Source organism: Vidua chalybeata, chromosome 6 (assembly GCF_026979565.1).
Source record: "Vidua chalybeata isolate OUT-0048 chromosome 6, bVidCha1 merged haplotype, whole genome shotgun sequence".
Classification (NCBI taxonomy): Eukaryota; Metazoa; Chordata; class Aves; order Passeriformes; family Viduidae; genus Vidua; species Vidua chalybeata.
The window spans coordinates 30,985,865-31,003,262 of NC_071535.1; the positions used below are offsets into that span (position 1 = coordinate 30,985,865).

Below are 17,398 nucleotides of genomic sequence, written 5' to 3' on the forward strand. Positions count from 1 at the left end.
CACTGCTACAGTTTAAAAATTGGCCAATAACTAACAGCAATTGATTGCTGTCAGATTTCACCAGGCACCACAGAAGGGGTCAAACTGATAGCAAATTTTAGTATCTTACAAGAGAATGTGAGAATCTCTCTGGTAGCAGAGAAGAAAACTGTTACTGACCTTTCTGTTCTGGACTAAGCCAGATCTCTGCAATGCCAAATAATGGGTACAGTTAGCAACAAATTGTACATTGTTATGTCTCCTAATTGTATATGCATGTTTGTATACATTTGTGTGTAAAATATTTCAATGTCAATATATAGATATTATTGATAAATAAAAAGATGTATGGACAAAAATTGACACCTGTCATTTCCAGCTTTTATTTTGGCAAACTGCATTCCAAGTCTTAGTTCTGAACTTAGCTTAACTTAACTTAACTTATAGGTCACTCTTTAACTGAAACATATTTTCAGAAACCAGGCAAACATATATCAAGCCAAACTATTAACACCAATTAGAAAGCAAACACCAGTTTGAACTTCCATCTGGAACTCGAAGCATTGTTGTGTCCAGTTCTGGGCCTCTTGCTTCAAGAAACATGTCCAGAGAAGGGCAATGAAGCTAGTGAAGGATCTAGAGAGTCCGGGCTATGAGGAGCAAATGGGAGAGCTGAGATTGTTTAGCCTGCAGAAAAGAAGACTCAGGGGAAACCCCATTGCTCTCTACAACTCCCTGAAAGGAGGTTGTAGTGAAGTGGGAGTCAGCCTCTTCTGAGTGACAGGACAAGATGACATAGTCTCCAACTGTGCCAGGGGAGGTTCAGGATGGACATCAGGCAGGAAGAAATCCTTCATGAAGGTGGAGCCACCATCCCTGGAAGTGTTCAAGAAACAACTGGACATGGCACTTAGTGCTGTGGTCTAGTTGACAAGTTGGTGACTGGTCAAAGGTTGGACTTGATGATCTTAGTCTTTTCCAACCTAAATGATTCTGTGGTTCTGTAATATATAAAAATAATAAGTTCAGAGGAAAAATATCAGAAGTTATCCTACAAAGTTGTTTTGATGAAATGTGGTTGAAAAGATGAAAGGACAGAGATTTCAATCCTTATGTTTAAAGCTGAGTATTTGTTTTGTTATTATATTACTGTTTGAAGAAAAGTTGGACATAAGCCAACAGTGTGTGCTCACAGCCCAGAAGACCAGTCACATCCCAGGCTGCCCCAAAAGCAGTGTGGCCAGCTGGCCAGGGCAAAGGAGGGGATTCTGCACCTCTAGTCTGCCATTGTAAGAGTGCAGAATGTCCTACCTGGAGTGCTGCATCCAGCTCTGAGGTCTTCAGCATAAGAATGATGTGGACCTGTTGCACAGAGTCCAGAAGAGGGCCACGAAGATGACCAAGGGCCTGGAGCACCTCTCCAGGCTGAGGGAGCTGGGGTTGCTCAGCCTGGAGAAGATTTCAAGGAGACTTTACAGCACCTTCTAGTACCTAAAGAGGGATTATAAAAAGTGGAGAGACTTTTTATACAGGCAAATAGTGACAGTGAAAGGGTTTTAAACTTGAAGAGGGCAAATTTAGATTAGGTGTTAGAAAGAAATTCTTTACTCAGAGGATGGTGAAGCACTGGAACAGGTTGCCTGGAGGGATTGTGAGTGTCCCATCCCTGGAAGTGTTTTGTGGCAGGTTGGATGGGGCTCTAAGCAACCAGATATAGTGGGTGGCATCCCTGCCCATGGCAGGGGGCTTGGAATGAATGAGATGATTTTAAGAGCCCTTCCAACCCAAACTATTGTCTTGTTCAATTATTCTATGATTCTGTTTGAAATGAAAGCTTGTCTGCTCCCTGAATCTCGGACATTTTCCTTCCAGAATTTAAACAGAGGTACAAGAAACTGTTGTTAGTTAATTTTATTTCAATGCTAGTCATTCTAAAAACAGCTATCTCCACAAGGACCTCAGAAATTAACAATTAATGCTCTTACTGAACGTTCAAAATATTTTTTATTGTTTCTAAATGTACTTTTTGTCAAGAGCACACCACTCTTGACTAGCTTCCTGTCTGCTCTTGACACAGCAGAGATCTAGAACAATATTAGCGTGACAAACAGAAATAACATCAAGGGGCATTATATACAAAACAAATTACTTGCTTTTACCTCACTGACTGCCCAGACTGTCTTTATAAATAATACCCTGGCTCCCATTCAACTCCCTGCTTGCAGTCCTAAAAATTATGACAGAGACTGTGTTTCAATGTGTGTACTGAAAAAGAAAGATCCATGCTCAAGAAAAAAAAAAAAAAAAAAAAAAAAAAAGAGAGAGTTCAGTCCTTAGCTAACTAAACATAAATAATCTCATTTCTAATCTGGCCATGGAAAAGAAGTGCAAAAATATCTCTCATCTGGTGTGTACAACAGTTTTAAAGTAGTATACTCTAGAGGATCAAATTATTCAGGCAGCAGAATGAGAGGCAAAACAAGAGCCAAGGATTTTGAATAAATACTACAGCTGTGGGAAATGAGTTGCAGAAATAAAAGGAGGAGGGACCAGCTAGTTTTGAGGGTAATAAGCATATGAAATATCAAGGAAACAGAGCAAAACTGACTCTGATTTATACCCTAAATAACTTCATTGAGTTCATTAGAGTTCCATAGGATACTGAATACATCATCTCAGAAATTGGTTGGTATATGATGGCTGTGAATAAGAGAGAGGGAATTCTGCAGAAACACCAGTCCTTTTGTCTTAAGGTTTTCATATTATACTATTTCAGAAAACTTGGAAAGTGACAGACCCGGAGCGGTAGCTAGCGCCAACAGTATTGCAAGCAGGTGTTACACAACTCCCCAGCTCTCCCAGCTCGAGTGCTCTGCCTTCACAATTCCTCTGCTGCTCTCAGTTTGGATCACTTTATGCTGTAAATTTTGTGATGAGCAGGGTAGTGCTTTTGTTAGGCATACAGATGTGCAGCACTGAGTAGAAACAGATCTCAAGATTGTTTCCACTCCAGGCATCTTGGCCTTTTGTCAGAGCTTTTCTGTTTTTCCATGCTTTCCAGTCCTCTGTTTGTAAGGTTAAAAATAAAATGGGCTGAGCCACCCAAAAGTGATTCTACACTAGGGACTGTTTCTGCTTCTGCAATTCTGTTCTGTGCACCCTTCCTTCCTGTTGACTCTGCTGCTTTGGTTCTCCCAAGCTAAGTCTCTTATTGCCAGGGAAAAGACTTTGTTGCTCTCCAACAGTCTGTCCTCCCCACCATCCCCATTTGTGTTTGGGCATGACAACGAGATGAATATTGCTTCATTGCCTCCTGTCTGTCAGAAAAAGTGTTCATTTCTGTCTGTAGCTAAAAGGTGGAGAAACAAATAGTGAATCCTAATTCACATGGAAACGGTGTTTTATTTAAGATACATTGTGTCTGAAAATATACACGCAGCAGCAACTGTGACTCCCTGTATCAGACCCAAGTTTCTCTATCCTTCTGAGGTGGCCCTTTAAAGTTTCACCTGTTTCACTTATTTCCTATGAGCTTTTACAATTTTTCCTAGCTTTACTGGAGATGGAAGACAGAAACCTGAGATTAACCCAAAGAAGGAAGCCTACCACTCAGGAGTATCACGAACCAAATAGGCTTATTTTCAACAGGTAAAGACCTGTGAAATCAAAAAGGTGAAATCTCTGCCAATCCCACCCCTCTTTCTTGTTCAAAGGACTCCTTGGTCAAAATCTTGAAGTTCTTAGATGCATCGCATTTGCTTTTTGCATACAGCTGAAACCAGGTCCACCCATCCTTCTAACTACTAACATCAGGCAGTACTCATGGTCAGCCTAAACTGTTGTCATTTAGAGTACAGATATTCTGTGCAGGAGACTGACTCAGCTTCACGTGCTGGACGCACTGCAACAAGAACCCAAGTCATGTAAAAATGTGTTGATTTTGCATTCAGTTTCTTCAGAACAGAATAAATGTCATAAGTGATACTTCAGTCACAGACCTAAATATTAAGAGTCCAATGCATTTGGGATTCGGGAGGGGTTGGCATTGTCTTGGGGTGCCCACCAAAGCCACCCTGTCATTCACCTCCTCAGCTGGATAGGGAAGAGAAAATACAGTGAAAGTCTCATGGGTTGAGATAAGGACAGAGAGAGAACACTCATCAATTTCTGTCATAGGCAAAGCAGATTCAGCTGGGGGAAATTAATTAGATTTATTAATAAGCAAATGAGAGTAGGGTAGTGAGATATAAAACCAAGTCTTAAACCATGTTCCCTCCACCCCTCCCTTCTTCCAGGGCTTAACTTCCAAATTCTCTAACTCCTTCCCACAAGAAGCACAGGGAATGGGAAATGGAGGCTGCAGTCAGTTCATCACACATTGCCTCTGCCATTTCTTACTCCACAGAGGGGACTCCTGATATGCTTCCCCTGCTTCACCATGGGGTCCTTCCTCCAGGAGACAGTTCTCCAAAATCTTCTCTAATGTGAGTCCTTCCTCCAGGCTTCAGTCCTTCACAAACCATGCTGCAGAATTTCTCCAGCATGGACTTCCCACAGGATCACAATCCCCTTCAGGCATCCACCTGCACCATTATAGTGTTCTCCACATACTGCAGGTGGATACGTGCTCCACTGTGGCTTCCATGGGCTGCAGGGACAAAGCTGCCTCACCATGGTCTTCTCCATGGGCTGCAGGGGAATCTCTGCTCTGATACCTCCTCCGCTTCCTTCTTCACTGATCTTGGTGTCAGCAAAATTGTTCCTCTCACATAGTCTCACTCCTTTCTCCTGAGTGCTGCTGGTGTTGTGCAGCAGTTCTTATTCTGTAAGGCTTGAGGTGCTAACACCATTGCTGCTGAGCTCAGCCTTGGCCAGCAGTGGGTACACGCTGGAGCTACCCGGCATTGGCTCTGTTGAACACAGGGGAAACTTACGGCAGCTTCTCATAGAAGCCATCCCAGTAGACCTCTGCTACTAAAACCTTGCCACACAAACCAAATACAAGCACAAAGAACAAATTAAACTAGAGGAAAGGATAAAGCAATAAAAGTTCTCTACTTATCACCCACATTTATAGAAGAAAAAATTCTGGGGAAACATGATCTGGAAGGAACTTTTTTCCTCACCTGAGCTGTTTATTTTCTGCAGTAAACTTCTAGTTGTAGTAACAGTAGTACTAGGATCATAGGCAGTAGGCAAAAGAAGCAGTTGAAAAGTAAGCTATTTCGGTGGGAAGATCTTTCCAAGAAGAACCAGCAATTCAAGATGTTTATCATAAAGGGTGGAAAAACACATGAGGGAAGCAAACCAGTATTTGGTGCAGTATCCTTCCAAAGCATATAATTACAGTTACCTATTCTCATGAAATCAAGATTAAATCCATTGGAACAATGAATATACAGAGGTTTTAGGTCCTTACATGTTCAAATGCTGAAATACAGTTTTGAAAACTTAATCTTTTTTACTATGGTTAATTGAAAAAAATTGTGGATATGCTTGGAAAGACAACAAATGGCTCCAAGCCACTGGATTGTTCCACACATCCTGTGACCCTGACCATCTTTAACTACAGGTGTCTTTATAAAGCTTTCTATCATGAGTTTGGGAGAAGGCCAAATTATCAATTGTATCTTTTCTTCCTTCCAGGGGCTTCTCTCCCAAAGCAATGTGGCCAATATTTTGGTAGACGTTACCAGTTTCTGCCTGGCAGGAAGGAAGGAGAAGCCTGTATCACATGAATGAAAGATAATTATGAGAGGTTTTTTTTTTTTTTTTTTTTTTTTTTTTTTTTTTTTTTTAGAGCAACAAATGTAGGGCTTCTTTTGTTATTCTTTCTTCTGTTGTCATTTCAAATATTTTCTATGGAATTGTTCTTAGAGTACATACACATACATACACTGAAGTGGTTCGCAGTCCACATATGAGAATTTGTTCACGGATCTCAAAAAAAAAAAAAAAAAGGGAAAATACTACTCTCACATCTGGCAGTGATTTGTTCATCATAGAACTGTGCATCTAAAAGCATTGCATAATAGATATGCAGGGCCAAAATCATCCTGGGTGTAACAGTACTGACGTCAATTCCCTTACACCACGAAAGAATTTTTTGTGTAGAATGCAAACTGTTTTCATGAAAGACAGAGAAACACTTCAGTATGGATTCTTCTTGACTTTATTTTCTTTTAACAGCTGGCAGCTAGTAGACATTGGCTTGCTGGCCACTTGCAATAAATGAGATGGACCATGAAAAAACAAAAAGGAGAATGGGTATGGAGACTAAAACAATTGGTTCTGAGGATTTTAAATGCTATGTGCTGTATGTAAGGGATGCTATTTCAGACTATCTCTAGAATGGTCACTTGATTTGTGTACCTACTATAAGCTAGAAAACACAGGGTATGCTCCTGAAATATCTAGGATTTTTTAATAACTAACATGCTTGGATCTCCTAGAAACATGAATTATTTCCTACTAACAAAGGGTAAAAATTTTAGGCGTACCTACATGACCTAAAAAGCAGAAGAACTCTTCTGAAAAAATGCAGGAGAAATTTGCAATTCTTGTGCTGTCACTTAAATTTTAAATCTCCAAGTATATTTCTTCTCTTGTTTTCAAGATGGCTGGTCCTTGGAGTACTCCCTAACTCACAGCATTACAAACAGGCAGACTCCTTTAGCTGATACTTGAATTTACCTCCTGGTTTCATCTATTGCGGACTGAGAACAATTCTACTAGCAGAGAAGCAGCAAGGGAAATTTCTTGCAGAAAGGTCATGAAAAATGGGACTATTAATATCTGGACAAGCTGACTGATAGCTGTCAAATTAGTATTTCTCTAAGTTTTGTGATGTTGCATTTTGTTTTTGAAATCCAGAGGATTTTTTGGCTGATCCTTTGTGTCCTAAGAAAGGCACATATTGTACATCTCCTAAAAGCAACAATGCAGATTATCAAAAATATTACCATTGAATCATAAGACATTATAAAGGTTTAGGTTCTGCGTATTAAGAAATCATAAAGATTTAGAGTCTGCATATATAATAAAATTATATAAACACTCATTAATCACACATCTCTGTAAACCTTAGCTGCAAAATTTCAGGGTACATTTGTGGCTTCAGTGCAATAAATGGAATCTCTGCTATAAACAGAACTTTACCCTTAGCCCAAAATCAATAAAAATTGTTTCACAGATTACCTATGCTTTTTGCAAGTAATGTCTGTGATTTACTAACTGTGTTTGTAATTTGCTAACTGTATTGTCCTGCACAGAGGAAACAGCATGACACAGCTTCCTCCCTTATTCCTCCACGTCTTTGGGTTCCTGACCCTGCTCAAAAAATTCCTGAACTTCTCTGAACAGAGTCTGCATTTGCTGCTGATACTTACAGTAAGCACAAAACTAAGTGGAGATTATGCCACTTAAAATGCTAAATCAGGTCTTTTCAGTTAGGAATATTACCACTTCAAAAAAGTTGTTGGGTTTTTTTTTTAAGTTGTACAGCTCTTTTTTAGAGAATTATAATCTTAAATGTACCTGATCAATAACTTCTGTGTGGTTTTTTTAAACTTCTGTTCCTTTACAGTGTTCGCTCTTTGATTCTATTTAGAGGGAACAAGATCAGGATACAGGATCTGGACACATACACATTTAAATATACACATACAAACATTTTAAAAAATTATTAAGGATATATCCCTTATAAATTTTACATTGGAGTTGGTTGTGAATTTATATATTTTATATTGTTCAGGTAGCTTGCTTCAAGAGAAATTTCTCTAAATTCAATTGAACTACATATAAACTAGCTGCTAGAAAGCAAAAGGAAATATCTCTGTGTGTGCATATGCACAGCTTTGAATTAAAACTATTATTATTTCTTCAACTGAGCAATTTGAGACTGAAAAAAAATCAACATTTGCAACTTCAAACACAAATCATAAAATAACATCCTTACTCTAGTCACAGTTAACCACATAGTGACTAAATATAGCATCAGCCTGTCCTCAGGATGTGTCCACAATAACAGATTACTCAAAATGTTCTGCTGCTATTCCCTACCTAATATTATGTCTACAACAAAATGTGGAAGTTTAAAATATCTCTGTAATTATGGTAAACAGACAACAATCACTAAAATTGCAGAGTACTGTCCACTTCTCCTAACCTACAGGCTGTATATAGAAAACTAAATCAAACAATTCTGCCTACTGCTAGTAGTCAAACGCAGACTAAATTCCAGGTATTGGAACACAGTGGAATCATATTTTGAGTGAGATATAAATTCCAATCCTGATTTTTGTTAAGATTTTTAGATGATTTCTAATTCTGAACAATTAATGTGTGTTTCCTTACTAACTGTGTTGAGAATTTTCATAGACGTTTTAAAATGTAGAAGTCATTAGAAAATTGACACTATTTCCTCTTGCTTCCTTACATTGAAATGGGGAAATTACTCAATGTCCAAAAGCCTTTATTCAGAAAATGCAAGCCAAATTCCTCTTGGAGTTGAATGCAGAAAGAAACAGGTATCCTTAAGTGTCTCTCCACCCGTGTTTTGAGGAAAGCATTCCTTATTTCCGGGCATGGCTTCCACCCCTCCCTGCCTGCGACCCCGCCGATGCCCTTCTGCTTACGTACAGCAGCCATGGAGTGAGAACAGGAAGAGGCGAATAAAAGAAGCAGCTGTTCTCTGAATCACAATCCTCTCTGGATTTCTCTATTAAAAAAAAAAAAAAAAAAAAAAAAAAAAAAAAAAACCAAAAACCAAAACAAAGTAATAGAAAGACAAGACCCAGAAGAAGCATAATATTCCTTGAAGCCTCCTCTGCAGCTGCTACCAAGAAGCTCAGCATCACTGTGATAAAGACGGGTGCAAGTGCACACAACATTTTTTCTTTACAGATTGTCTCTTTCCATTTGATTTGTACAGTCTACAGGACTGGATAGCTACAAATTCAGACTCATTTGTACAAATGGTCTGTTAGAAGCTGCCTTAGTTTGGCTGCAGAAGCTTTCCTTCTATCACACCCTGAGTAAAGTCTTCCTAAGTCCACTTTTAATATTTTCAGTTTGTATTTAAGAATCAGCTCTGTCTTTGCTATTCAAATATATATCCATTTTCAGTCTACTTGCTTCCTGGCCTAAATGAGCATGTAGAGGCCAAAATCTAATATCAACACCCTGTAAGCAGATTTCTATCAAGACACCTAGGAAAAATTTATAGATTTGAATAAAGGTTGTTTTGCAAATTCAAGAAAATATTTCCTTTTTTGTTTTAGAAACACCAATTTGTATTGTATTTTTCTGAATGCAGATTATCTGTTTCTTAATTACTTCAAATGCTTTTTCAATGAATAGAGCTGTAAGACATCCTGAATTTCAAAATAAACTTTCTTTTGTCTTTCATATATCAGATGAATTAGACAGTTTCTGTACAAGATACTCTCAAGATATTTGTAAAATAGCCAAAAATCAGAGCCATTTGTTCTGAAATGCTTAGAAACATGACTGAAATGATAACCTATAAATATGGTTCAAGTTTTCTAGCCAGAGACCTGACCTTCTGTTCATGCTTTGCTTGTAATTTCATCAACAATTAGAGGTTACTAGCAAGAGCTAAGATCATAAAATCATAGAATATCCTGATTTGGGAGACGCACAAGGATCACCGAGTCCAGCTCCTGGCCCTGGACACCCCAAGAGTCACACCCTGTGCCTGAGAGCGTTGTCCAAACACTTCTTGAACTCTGTCAGGCTGGTGCTGTGACCACTTCCCTGGGGAGCCTGTTCCAGTGCCCAGCCACCCTCTGGGTGAAGAATCTTTTTCATGATATCCAACCTAAGTCTCTCCTGACAGTCTCATGCCATCCCTTTGGTCCCGTCACTGGTCACCAGTGAGAAGAAATCAGTGTCTGCCTCCTCACTTTTCCTCATGAGGAAGTTGTAGACAGCCATGAAGTCTCCCCAGAGCCTCTTTTTCTCCACGCTGAACTAGCCAAGATGTTCAGATGCTCCACATATGTCTTCCTCTCTAGAACCTTCAGCAGCTTCACAGCCCTCCTTTGGACACTCTCTAATACCTCTATGTCCTTACACAGCAAAATGAATGTAGGCATTCCTATATTATTAGAATCATAAATGACTGTGCTTTTGCCTCTTCTGCCATTAAATTGTACCCAAAACTGAGAGGTACATTCACTCACAACTGATCAATTTCCATGCTAATTGCTGAAAGCTTCTAAGACTTAATTCTCTCAGCTGCTATTTCCCTTGTGCTATTTAGAGAAACAAAAAGAAAAACCACCCAATCCCCCCCCCAAAAAAACAACCAACCCCCCCCCCCAAAAAAAAAACCCAAGCAAAAAAACCCCACCAAATCCCCCCTGCAAAAAAAACCGCATTAATGACTCTCCTTCCTGGCTCATAGTTCCTTCCTTTCTTTCTGCCTTTACTGAGAAATTGTATTCTGTGTGATCCTCTTGAAAACTAGACACTTGGTCATTCCATAATTTATGTATCAAATCAGATGCAGACTTTCTTAGATTAATAGATATTAATGTTCCCTAGACTGCCACTTGTTATGTTCTTCCACAATAGCTACATGGTTCTAAAGTTTTACCTACATTCTTCCATTTTCCCATTCAAATCTAGATTTTTTCATAGTCTAATGTCATTTTGTTAAAGGAATCCAGGAACTCCTTTCAGTGGGTCAATATGAAAAGAATTTCTAGAAAGTATGCACTCAAACTACAGGAGCAAGCTAATGAGTATTTCACATTTAGTATAATAAATCCCTGCCACTTAATCTAGCAGCCTCTTTGGTAAAATTACATGAACCACCCTGGAAATGTTCAAGGCCAGGTTGGATGCTACTTTGAGCAACCTGATCTAGTGAAAGGTGTCCCTGGTCATGGCAGGGGGTTGGAACTGGATTCTCTTTAAGGTACCCTCCCACCCAAACCACTGTATGACCTTATGATTGTGCCTCCTTGCAAAATCTTTACATTCCTTCAATGAAATAATAGGTGCATATGACTAATGGAAGTGGCTACATTGAAGAATACTTGCAGTTTTGAGGATATAGAACAGGTTTTTATGTGTTGAGGACAAAATTTGTCACTCACATATTAGATTTCCACTGTCTGACACGAAACCAGAAAAATGTGGCCACAGCTTACTTGCAACATGTTTGTGGACAACATGAAAAATGCATAGACCTCATTGGATAAGGGAACTGCCACATTCCACCATGACTCAGTTTAAAATGAAAGCATGATATGCAGAGTGTGCTGAAATTGGACATTTGCTACCGTGTTGTTTTGTAGTCATTAAAAGTCACTATGGACCTTCAGAAACCTTTTCTTGCATTCACTGTGTTTTTAAGCATAGATGTTAATAAATTTCATAATGTAGAAGATGGCAAAAAAAAATAAGTCGCTCTTCTGACATTATTAAAACTGTGTTTTAAATTCCCATTCTGGTAAGTTTTGTAGACCTTTTCTATATATTTTGCCACATATATTTTACACGTGGTACTAATATGAGCAGAAAAAAGAACTTTCCAACAAGTTTAGTTTGTGACCTTGGATGACACTTTACATTTCATAAAGTGTGACAACAGACTACTTGATTACTTAAAATCTTTGTTTTCTTGATTAAACATTTCATGAATACATGACTAATTTTCACTGTAACTTGGGTTTCTGAATGGAAAAGTCACTGTTGAAAAAGATCTTAGATGCCTGACTTGGATTTTTTTTTTTATCATCCTTTGTTAGCTTTAGCATTAAAAAAAAAAAAAAAATTGAAGCACACATTCCTGTAATATTTCATCTGTTCTGACTAACAGAGAATCAGAAATGTTCTAAAATGTACAATTACAAACAGGCATAAACTCTGAGACATTTTTGTGGTTTCAGAGAAAACGGACTTAAGTACATACGTCTGGAAAGTCCCACCAAGAAGCCACTTCTGTATTTTCAGGAAATTAAGCAAAAATGCCTACTGCAATTTTTCTATTGTCATTTGTTTATTTATTTTAAGCCACATAATAAGCAGAAATTTGTAATCGTAGGTGCAGTATTTACACCAAAAAAGGATTTTTTGGAAGATAAAAGAGTTGTTTATATAAACAACCGTTCTGAAAAATTTTAAGACCAATTCTAATGGTCTTATGTTCTGTGAGACTGTGAATAGTGGGAAGGTTCAAAGCTTTGTAGCTGTGGAACCAAGTCATGATCACAGTAATTCTCTTAATTGCTTTGTTTTTACTTCCTTTTTCTGGAATGACCCACGGAGACTACTGGACAGATAAAAAGTAGAAGCACATGCCAGAAGATGCCCCTGAAAAGTCTTGATAAAAGAGTGACCGGAAGAGTGGTATTCTGAATCATACCCTGAATTGCTACTCTTGAGCATAACAAGAGCTGTACTAGATCTGAAGGACCCCGTCCTGGCCCCAGCACTGGTGAAGAGCAGGGACTTGCAGAAGAGTAAAGAACAGGAAGACTATATAATCTTCCCTGGTATTTGGAAGATCCTGATGACCAGCAGTTTGGAATCCAGAAATTTCTTTATATAAGAGCCTTGGGTTTGTCTAGCCCCATATTCTATCACCAAAAATATCCATAATTAGATGCATAAAATCCAGTAAAAGTGGGTTAAATATACACTTTTCCTAGTCTCTTGATTCTTTCAGATTTGAAGACTTCCTAATTCTGATAACCATTTGTGCAGTAATCCAGGTCTCTCTCCCAATTAGATAACCTTTCCCCGAAATGCTGTAAATTGCCAAAATCCACAATGTCCTTTGGCAATAAGTTTCACAAGCCTCCTACCCCTCCTCCTTTGAATTTTACTTCCAATAGCTTAATTTGACGGTCACTACTTGCATTTGATAAAGACTGTGAGAAGTTGGTCCATGTTAATAAATGTTAGAACTGTAAAAATTACAGTCAGTGTGTTTCTGATGTAGCTCAGAATCACATTTCCCCTTTTCAAAAAGCAAATGTCTTTATCATGCCTACTCTCTGCATTGACAAAAAGGAATTTTTTCCCCTTTTTTTTTAGGAGAGTTTACCAGATCAAAGGCTTTTCCAATTCTCTCAGAGTTTCTGGATTTCAGCAGCACTTTCTGTCTAAAGCCCTTGGCAATCCAGAACCCAGGCAAAAGGTACTTGAAAGATTTCAAGCATGAGTAAAGAATCCTCTTCCAATCCTGAGAAAACAGATAAGGAAACCTGGAAACCAGACTTTTTGTAATAATACAGATATCAGACAATTAGAGACTCACAGCTGCCAACTGAAGCCTGATCATTCAGGATACTTTGACTCTGTCCCAGATGACTTCTAAGCAAAATTCCAAAGCTGTGAGACTCAGAGTGAACTCTAAGCTGCACAATTAGTGATCATGATGGATGGATCACAAGTTCAAGTTTTAGAAAGTATCTGCTTCATATAATTGCTGGGCAGTCTTTGCACCTTTGTGCTGAGAAAAAAAATGTAAGTTCTGTAGCACTAACAGAAAATGGAAGGAAACAAGAATATTTTTCACACTGCCATAGTAAGTACTGTAGTTCTGTCATATTTCTGCCACTGAAAGAGTCATGAGCTCACATAGTTTGTACAATCTCAGCACATGCAGATTGTGGAATGTCCAGCAGCAGTTAAAGACACTGTTCCTTTGTTCAGCTGCCTCTTTGGTCTTGTGAAAGCGTCTGTCTTCTGATAATGCAGGGTGTCTTTTCATATTACTATCTTACCCTTGGTTTCTGTTTTCTATTTTTAGGACAAGGTCCCCAAATGTCTTACCTTACTAAAGGTAGAATGTCATATAGAGTAGGCATTTTTGTAAGGGTTTCATTCTGAAAACTGTAAGCAGCGATGTGAATTTACAGAAGAACCATCCTGTCATCCTGCATCCTGCTACTCCCACACACAGCACAGTGCTGTGTGCAGTGTCACGGCCTCACCTCACATAAGCCTCCAATCTGACAAGACATGACAGCCGAGCTTGCACACACCACCATGCCTTAGTGAAATTCTAGGGCTTCTTATGCATAGTGACATGCTGATAAACTCTTAATTAGCTGCTGTTTATGAGTGTCTGCTTCTACTGTAGATCCTAATTCATTTGCCTCTGCCTATACTATGTCTCTATGTGCCAACTATGGATTACATTGCAACTGGTATCCTCCTGTGTGTGCCTATACAAAGGACGATTAGCTGTAAAGCCTTCTGTGAGACATTTTATATGGAAAAACTACTTACAAAATATATCATATTTCACCAGACAGCTGCCTAAATTCTGGAATGAATATCTGCTAACCATTTATATGCCAAGATTGACATTCAAAGTTAGTTGTAACTCTATCCACTAAAGCGAAAAAACTATTTGGCAACTAACATTTTTCTGACTCCCAGTTGCCCTGGTACTCAACATTATACCAGCCCAGCACAAGGGTGTCATTATGCTTTTTCTCATGTTACCACTCTCTGTCGTCTACTGTGTTGTCACTCAAAATTTCACGTCTGTTTCTAATTGAATGCTTCCTTCTGTGATAATAAAGGTGATTCATATAGAGATAAAATCTCCTAAATATTACATGATGCCTTTTAGAACACACTTTAATGCCAATCAGTACTATTCTTTCATTATACATGTTTTTATCAAAAGGGGGTTAAAAAAGACAGTGAGGATTACAAATAATATGACCTCTAAAGAGATTAAAAACGGTATAAAGAAATAAACTTTTTTCTTTGCACTGGCATCAGTGAAAGCATTTCTGACACAACTCCTTTTGTGACAGTATGTATATTCTATGGTGTCTTCCCTCTTTCAGACATACGACATTCTTTTAGAATATGTTCTTCAGTAAAGATGCTGAACAAAATTAGGCTGTACTTAGAAGCAGATACCTGTTATATGCTGTCTTTGAGCAGCAATGAGCACAGTTGAAATCTGTGCTTCTGTTGGAATCCCTTGTCACTCCCACAATTAAAACAACATGACTATACTGAGTAGATATGACCTCGACATTTATGTATACTGCTTTTTTTTATTATTATTATTTACACCCACATTTAGATTTCACTCTAATTTAAACTGTTCTGTCATAGGTCATAATTTATGTTTCACCACCCAGTCTTTTAATTTGCATTCCAATCGTAGTAAAGCTTGCAAAAAAGAGAACCCTGTAGAGGGAAATACAGAGAAACAGTGAAGGCTGTTTCACTAGAACAAAAGAATTTTTCCCTCTTCAGATACCAAGAGGCTTTATCTGTGAACCTAATGGGTGACCTTATCTCTAAAAATTCACAAACATGCTGAAGTCCTGATTCCCTGCCACTTTAGGTTTAGCAAAGTAAAAAGAGTTACGAAATGATCCCTGTGGCTTGCTACTTAATTTATCTACTCAGTTATTCCTCTCAGAACATAAAAGGATGGGTAAAAATAATATTCACCCCACCTTGCCACCCACTTACATTGCCCTTTTTTACCTCTCTGAGCTTTTTCTTGTCTAATGGACATGGAAGTGACAGCAGAACTTCCTTAGTTTGGCTGACAAATCCTCTTTTATTGTGGGAGTTGGGACACCTGCTAGGAAAGGTACCTTCTGCATATTCAGATTTGAAGGTCATTGTCTGGCTTTATCTTACTTATGTAGTAAGCCCAGCACTGATAATACAGGATCCCTTCTTTGAAGCTTTAACCCGAAAAGGCACCATTTCCATTTGGCAGTAGTTTCTGATTCACATGTTCACTGAAGCCAGGCTTCCTCTTTTGAGAACTGGAGTAAACTAGATTTGTCATTTGAAATGTCAGCAGCTTTTACATAGAAAAAAAAAAAAAAAAAAAAAAAAAAGGATGGGAAGTAAAGCCAGTGATTTGTACTTCTATCATAACACTGTCAAGACCTCCGAAAACAGGAACAAGAGTAGGTCTTGGAATATTTTAAGTGTGGTGCCAAATTAGTTCCAACTTGCATCTATTAAAAAATAGAAGTCAGCAAGAACATAAAACACTGCTGATTTATGTTCCTTAATCTCCTCCCAATGTCATATTACTCTCATTGTACAGTTGGCTTTACAAGCTCCAGCAAAGCACTGGTATCACCAAGGGCTATGGAAAGCCCTGTGTACACATGTAAAGAAAAAGAATGTCTTCTCCTTAAATAGCAATCTTACTTATTTCTCTCAGTGTGAGATTAGAAATGGTAACATACCACTGCCAAAATACACTCTAAAAATAAGAAAGAAATCAACACAGAACTGTCTTTGATAAACTATTTTACAAACAACCTAAGGACATTATTGTCATGTGGACAGAAAATCAGTTTTTGTCAGAATAAAGTTAATTACAAAATCTAAAACAATATTTACATATTCAAAACACAACCACATAACGACGCTGTAAGGAGCCTCTGTGCAGGACAGTTTCTGATCTATAGTCCATTAAAATGGGATCATTTGGCCTATTTTCAGAAAATCTACCTTGAATCAGGTCAGCAGTCTGGTGACTTCACCCATTACAATCACATTTCAGTGCATTCACAACAAGAGACTGAATATAAGACAGACAGACATGAAACTGAAGAATCAATCAAAATAAAATCTGTGGATATTGTAGTCTCAGAGCATCACACAAAACCCAAGGTGAATGAAATGTTTGTAGATACAGGAGTGCCACCTTTTTTGACACAGGATGACAGGTGGATAAAGGTGTGATTCACAAGCATTTACTGAACAGAGAATTAATCTCAATATTACAAGCAAATTTGTGCTGCAAAGGAAAGTCTGAGAGAGACCATATGGCTTTAAGTCAGGAAAATAACAGGTTTGCTGCCTGTAAAAAAAACTCTCTTACTGAGTTATGTGGTTTTGATGGCAGATTTAGCAAATGATTGGCACAATATAATAGAGTGTAATTTTAAGAACCACAGAATTATCCTACATTGGTGGTACATGCCTTTATTGTATGGGCTGAAGTCTCAGCCTGGCTTCTAAATGTTTTTTTTTTTTCAATATTCATTATTAATTTTTTTCATAAAAGATATTTTGCTTCAAGGAATGTGTAATATATCATTCAATCTATCCACTGGATTTGGCTACTTATTTGGGGGAGAGACTCTAAAAGCAATTTATTTCCATTTGGAAATGTGAAAATTTAACAGGAAAATTCTGTTAGCATCTGATAATTTCTTTTTATGGATGCATAAGTCAAAATTGAAAAAATTCACATTTGACAAATTTTGTCCCATTTTGCAGATGAGATTACATTCCTCCGCAACACTGAAAAAAAAAAAACCAGGCTGAGGAAAATCACTTATGTGTTTAGTCTAAATATTTTCGATGTATAGAGGAAAAAATATCTAACTGTATCCTGTTAAATATTCCTGGAAACTGGTGGTGACCTTAA

At 38.1% G+C, this 17,398-nt stretch overlaps 1 long non-coding RNA gene across 1 annotated transcript in view; it reads right to left on the reverse strand.

Annotated features, from left to right (window-relative positions):
- Window positions 1-383: 383 nt before the first annotated feature.
- The window catches only part of LOC128789817 (uncharacterized), a 42,923-nt gene continuing 25,908 nt past the window's right edge, over window positions 384-17,398 (reverse strand). The window contains exons 2-3 of the long non-coding RNA XR_008431533.1: window positions 1,291-1,470; window positions 384-980 (exon numbers count right to left, since the gene is read on the reverse strand). This is a non-coding gene — a long non-coding RNA (uncharacterized LOC128789817). The remainder of the gene's footprint in view (window positions 981-1,290; window positions 1,471-17,398) is intronic.